We start from the raw sequence: 6489 nt of genomic DNA, 5'->3' as shown, positions 1-6489 counted from the left end.
GTTGTGGAGTTTCTAGTTGTGGAGTTTCTAGTGGTGGAGTCTCTAGTGGCGGAGTTTCTAGTTGTGAAGTTTCTAGTTGTGGAGTTTCTAGTTTTGGAGTTTCTAGTTGTGGAGTTTCTAGTTGTAGAGTCTCCTGTTGCGGAGTTTCTAGTTGCGGAGTTTCTAGTTGTGGAGTTTCCAGTTGTGGAGTTTCTAGTTGTGGAGTCTTAAGTTGTGGAGTTTAAACTTGTGGAGTTTCAAGTTGTTGAGTCTATAGTTGTGGAGTTTCTAGTTGTTGATTTTCTAGTTGTGGAGTATCTAGTTGTGGATTTTTCAGTTGTGGAGTTTCTAGTTGTGGAGTTGCGGAGTCTCTAGTTGTGAAGTTTCTAGCTGCAGAGTCTCTAGTTGTGGAGTTTCCAGTTGTGGAGTCTCTATTTGTGGAGTTTCTAGTTGTGGAGTATCTAGTTGGAGTTTCATGTTGTGAAGTTTCTAGTTGTGGAGTTGGGGAGTCTTTGGTTGTGGAGTTTCTAGTACTGGAGTTTCTAGTTGTGGAGATTCGAGTTGTGGAGTCTCTAGTTGTGGAGTTTCTAGTTGTGGAGTTTCCAGTTGTGGAGTATCTAGTTGTGGAGTTTCCAGTTGTGAAGTATCTAGTTGTAAAGTTTCCAGTTGTGGAGTATCTAGTTGCGGAGTTTTAAGTTGTGGAGTTTCTAGTTGCGGAGTTTCTAGTTGCGGAGTTTTTAATAGCGGAGTTTCTCGTTGTGAAGTTTCAAGTTGTGGAGTTTCCAGTTGCGGCGTCTCAAGTTGTGGAGTTTCTAGTTGCGGAGTGTCTAGTTGTGGTATTTCTAGCTCTAGAATTTCTTGTTGCGGAGTTTCTAGTTGCGGAGTTCTATAGTTCCAGAGTCTCTAGTTGTGGAGTTTTTAGTTGTGGAGTGTCTAGTTGTGGAGTTTCCAGTTGTGTAGTTTCTAGTAGAGTTTAGAATTTTGAAGCTTCTATTTGTTGAGTTTCTAGTTTGAAGTCTCTAGTTGTAGATTCTCTAGTTGTGGAGTCTCTAGTTCTGGAGTTTCTAGTTGTGGAGTTTCTGGTAGTGGAGTTTCTGGTTGCGGAGTTTCTAGTTGTGGAGTTTCTAGTTGTGGAGTTTCTAGTTGTGGAGTTTCTAGTTGCGGAGTTTCTAGTTGTGAAGTTTCCAGTTGTGGAGTTTCTAGTTGTGGTGTTTCTGGTTGTGGAGTTTCTAGTTGTTGAGTTTCTAGTTGTGAAGTCTCTAGTTTTGCAGTTTCTAGTTGTGGAGTTTATAGTTGTGGAGTTTCTAGATATGGAATTTCTAGTTGCCGAGTCTCTATTTGTGGAGTTTGTAGTTGTGGAGTTTCTAATTGTGGAGTCTCTAGTTGTGGAGTTTCTGGTTGTGGAGTTTCTAGTTGTGGAGTTTCAAGTTGTGGAGTTCCTAGTTGCGGAGTCTCAAGTTGTGGAGTTTCTGGTCGTGGAGTTTCGAGTTGTGGAAGTTCTAGTTTTGGAGTTTCTAGTTGTGGAGTTTTGAGTTGTGGAGTTTCTAGTTGTGAAGATTCTAGTTGTGTAGTTTCTAGCTGCGGAGTTTCTAGTTGCAGAGTCTCCAGTTTTGGAGTTTCTAGTTGCGAATTCTCTAGTTGAGGAGTCTCTAGTTGTAGAGTTTCTAGTTGCGGAGTGTCTAGTTGTGGTGTTTCTAGCCGTGGAATTTCTTGTTGCGGAGTTTTTAAATGCGAAGTTTCTAGTTGCGGACTTCTATAGTTGCAGAGTCTCTAGTTGTGGAGTTTCAAATTGTGAAGTTTTTAGTTGTGGAGTTTCTAGTTGTGGAGTTTCTAGTTTTGGAGTTTCTAATTGTGGAGTTTCTAGTTGTAGAGTCTCCTGTTTCGAAGTTTCCAGTTGCGGAGTTTTTGGTTGGGGAGTTTCTAGTTGTGGAATTTCTAGTTGTCGAGTCTCAAGTTGTGGAGTTTAAACTTGTGGAGTTTCAAGTTGTGGGGTCTATAGTTGTGGAGTTTCTAGTTGTGGGTTTTCTAGTTGTGGAGTATCTAGTTAAGGATTTTCCAGTTGTGAAGTTTCTAGTTGTGGAGTTGCGGACTCTTTAGTTGTGGAGTTTCTAGTTGCAGAGTCTCTAGTTGTGGAGTTTCAAGTTGTGGAGTCTCTAGTTGTGGAGTTTCTAGTTGCCGAGTTTCCAGTTGTGGAGTATCTAGTAGTGGAGTTTCCAGTTGTGGAATTTATAGTTGTGGAGTTTCTGGTTGCGGAGTCTCAAGCTGTGGAGTTTCTAGTTGTTGAATATTTAGTTGTGGAGTTTCTAGTTGTTGAGTTTCTAGTTTGAAGTCTCTAGTTGTAGATTCTCTAGTTGTGAAGTCTCTAGTTTAGGAGTTTCTAGTTGAAGAGTTTTTAGTTGTGAAGTGTCTAGTTGTGGAGTTTCTAGTTGTGGAGTTTCTAGTTGTGGAGTCTCTTGTTGCAGAGTTTCTAGTTGTGAAGTTTCAAGTTGTGGAGTTTCTAGTTGCGGCGTCTCAAGTTGTGGAGTTTCTAGTTGCGGAGTGTCTAGTTGTGGTGTTTCTAGCTCTGGAATTTCTTGTTGCGGAGTTTCCAGTTGCGGAGTTCCATAGTTCCAGAGTCTCTAGTTGTGGAGTTTCTAGTTTTGGAGTTTCTAGTTGTGGAATTTCTATTTGTAGAGTCTCCTGTTGCGGAGTTTCTAGTTGCGGAGTTTCTAGTTGGGGAGTTTCTAGTTGTGGAGTTTCTAGTTGTGGAGTCTTAAATTGTGGAGCTTAAACGTGTGGAGTTTCAAGCTGTGGAGTCTATAGTTGTGGAGTTTCTAGTTGTGGATTTTCTAGTTGTGGAGTATCTAGTTGTGGATTTTTCAGTTGTGGAGTTTATAGTTGTGGAGTTGCGGAGTCTCTAGTTGTGGAGTTTCTAGTTGCAGAGTCTCTAGTTGTGGAGTTTCAAGTTGTGGAGTCTCTAGATGTGGAGTTTCAAGTTCCGGAGTCTCATGCTGTGGAGTTTCTAGTTGTTGAGTTTTTAGTTGTGGAGTTTCTAGTTGTTGACTTTCTAGTTTGAAGTCTCTAGTTGTAGATTCTCTAGTTGTGGAGTCTCTAGTTTAGGAGTTTCTAGTTGAAAAGTTTTTAGTTGTGGAGTGTCTAGTTGTGGAGTTTCTAGTCGTGAAGTTTCTAGTTGTGGAGTCTCTAGTTGTGTAGTTTCTAGCTTCGGAGTTTCCAGTTGTGGAGTATCTACTAGTGGAGTTTCGAGTTGTGGAGTTTCTAGTTGTGGAGTTTCTAGTTGTGGAGTTTCTAGTTGTGGAGTTTCTTGTTGCGGAGTTTCTAGTTGTGGAGTTTCAAGTTCCGGAGTCTCATGCTGTGGAGTTTCTAGTTGTTGAGTTTTTAGTTGTGGAGTTTCTAGTTGTTGAGTTTCTAGTTTGAAGTCTCTAGTTGTAGATTCTCTAGTTGTGGAGTCTCTAGTTTAGGAGTTTCTAGTTGAAGAGTGTTTAGTTGCGGAGTGTCTAGTTGTGGAGTTTCTAGTCGTGAAGTTTCTAGTTGTGGAGTCTCTAGTGTGTAGTTTCTAGCTGCGGAGTTTCTAGTTGCGGAGTTTCTAGTTGCAGAGTCTCTGGTTGTGGAGTTTCTAGTTGCGGAGTTTCTAGTTCCGGAGTATCTAGTTGTGGAGTTTGCAGTTGTGGAGTTTCTTGTTGTGGAATTGCACAGTCTCTAGTTGTGAAGTTTCTAGTTGCGGAGTTTCTAGTTGTGGAGTTTCTAGTTGTATAGTCTTCTGTTGCGGAGTTTCTAGTTGCGGAGTTTCTAGTTGTGGAGTTTCCAGTTGTGGAGTTTCTAGTTGTGGAATCTTAAGTTGTGGAGTTTAAACTTGTGGAGTTTCAAGTGGTTGAGTCTATAGTTGTGGAGTTTCTAGTTGTGGATTTTCTAGTTGTGGAGTATCTAGTTGTGGATTTTTCAGTTGTGGAGTTTCTAGTTGTGGAGTTGCGGAGTCTCTAGTTGTGAAGTTTCTAGTTGCAGAGTCTCCAGTTGTGGAGTTTCTAGTTGTGGAGTATCTAGTTGGAGTTTCATGTTGTGGAGTTTCTAGTTGTGGAGTTGGGGTGTCTCTGGTTGTGGAGTTTCTAGTACTGGAGTTTCTAGTTGTTGAGATTCGAGTTGTGGAGTCTCTAGTTGTGGAGTTTCTAGTTGTGGAGTTTCCAGTCGTGAAGTATCTAGTTGTGGAGTTTCCAGTTGTGAAGTATCTAGTTGTAAAGTTTCCAGTTGTGCAGTATCTAGTTGTGGAGTTTTAAGTTGTGGAGTTTCTAGTTGCGGAGTTTCTAGTTGCGGACTTTTTATTAGCGGAGTTTCTAGTTGTGAAGTTTCAAGTTGCGGAGTCTCAAGTTGTGGAGTTTTCAGTTGTGGAGTTTTTAGTTGTGGAGTTTCTAGTTGTTGAGTTTCTAGTTGAGCAGTCTCTAGTTTTGCAGTTTTAGTTGTGGAGTTTCTAGATATGGAATTTCTAGTTGCCGAGTCTGTATTTGTGGAGTTTGTAGTTGTGGAGTTTCTAGTTGTGGAGTTTCTAGTTGGTGAGTCTCTAGTTGCGGAGTTTCTAGTTGTGGAGTTTCTAGTTGTGGAGTTTCTGGTTGTGGAGTTTCTAGTTGTGGAGTTTCTAGTGGTGGAGTCTCTAGTGGCGGAGTTTCTAGTTGTGAAGTTTCTAGTTGTGGAGTTTCTAGTTTTGGAGTTTCTAGTTGTGGAGTTTCTAGTTGTGGAGTTTGTAGTTGTGGAGTTTCTAATTGTGGAGTCTCTAGTTGTGGAGTTTCTGGTTGTGGAGTTTCTAGTTGTGGAGTTTCAAGTTGTGGAGTTTAAACTTGTGGAGTTTCAAGTTGTTGAGTCTATAGTTGTGGAGTTTCTAGTTGTTGATTTTCTAGTTGTGGAGTATCTAGTTGTGGATTTTTCAGTTGTGGAGTTTCTAGTTGTGGAGTTGCGGAGTCTCTAGTTGTGAAGTTTCTAGTTGCAGAGTCTCTAGTTGTGGAGTTTCCAGTTGTGGAGTCTCTATTTGTGGAGTTTCTAGTTGTGGAGTATCTAGTTGGAGTTTCATGTTGTGAAGTTTCTAGTTGTGGAGTTGGGGAGTCTCTGGTTGTGGAGTTTCTAGTACTGGAGTTTCTAGTTGTGGAGATTCGAGTTGTGGAGTCTCTAGTTGTGGAGTTTCTAGTTGTGGAGTTTCCAGTTGTGGAGTATCTAGTTGTGGAGTTTCCAGTTGTGAAGTATCTAGTTGTAAAGTTTCCAGTTGTGGAGTATCTAGTTGTGGAGTTTTAAGTTGTGGAGTTTCTAGTTGCGGAGTTTCTAGTTGCGGAGTTTTTAATAGCGGAGTTTCTCGTTGTGAAGTTTCAAGTTGTGGAGTTTCTAGTTGCGGCGTCTCAAGTTGTGGAGTTTCTAGTTGCGGAGTGTCTAGTTGTGGTGTTTCTAGCTCTGGAATTTCTTGTTGCGGAGTTTCTAGTTGCGGAGTTCTATAGTTCCAGAGTCTCTAGTTGTGGAGTTTTTAGTTGTGGAGTGTCTAGTTGTGGAGTTTCCAGTTGTGTAGTTTCTAGTAGAGTTTAGAATTTTGAAGCTTCTATTTGTTGAGTTTCTAGTTTGAAGTCTCTAGTTGTAGATTCTCTAGTTGTGGAGTCTCTAGATCTGGAGTTTCTAGTTGTGGAGTTTCTGGTAGTGGAGTTTCTGGTTGCGGAGTTTCTAGTTGTGGAGTTTCTAGTTGTGGAGTTTCTAGTTGTGGAGTTTCTAGTTGCGGAGTTTCTAGTTGTGAAGTTTCCAGTTGTGGAGTTTCTAGTTGTGGTGTTTCTGGTTGTGGAGTTTCTAGTTGTTGAGTTTCTAGTTGTGAAGTCTCTAGTTTTGCAGTTTCTAGTTGTGGAGTTTATAGTTGTGGAGTTTCTAGATATGGAATTTCTAGTTGCCGAGTCTCTATTTGTGGAGTTTGTAGTTGTGGAGTTTCTAATTGTGGAGTCTCTAGTTGTGGAGTTTCTGGTTGTGGAGTTTCTAGTTGTGGAGTTTCAAGTTGTGGAGTTCCTAGTTGCGGAGTCTCAAGTTGTGGAGTTTCTGGTCGTGGAGTTTCGAGTTGTGGAAGTTCTAGTTTTGGAGTTTCTAGTTGTGGAGTTTTGAGTTGTGGAGTTTCTAGTTGTGAAGATTCTAGTTGTGTAGTTTCTAGCTGCGGAGTTTCTAGTTGCAGAGTCTCCAGTTTTGGAGTTTCTAGTTGCGAATTCTCTAGTTGAGGAGTCTCTAGTTGTAGAGTTTCTAGTTGCGGAGTGTCTAGTTGTGGTGTTTCTAGCCGTGGAATTTCTTGTTGCGGAGTTTTTAAATGCGAAGTTTCTAGTTGCGGAGTGTTATAGTTGCAGAGTCTCTAGTTGTGGAGTTTCGAATTGTGAAGTTTTTAGTTGTGGAGTTTCTAGTTGTGGAGTTTCTAGTTTTGGAGTTTCTAATTGTGGAGTTTCTAGTTGTAGAGTCTCCTGTTGCGAAGTTTCCAGTTGCGGAGTTTTTGGTTGGGGAGTTTCTAGTTGTGGAGTT

This window comes from Rhipicephalus microplus, unplaced genomic scaffold (assembly GCF_043290135.1).
Source record: "Rhipicephalus microplus isolate Deutch F79 unplaced genomic scaffold, USDA_Rmic scaffold_81, whole genome shotgun sequence".
In the NCBI taxonomy this organism is placed as follows: Eukaryota; Metazoa; Arthropoda; class Arachnida; order Ixodida; family Ixodidae; genus Rhipicephalus; species Rhipicephalus microplus.
The sequence above is the reverse complement of the archived record's forward strand: the minus strand, read 5'-3'. Positions refer to the sequence as shown.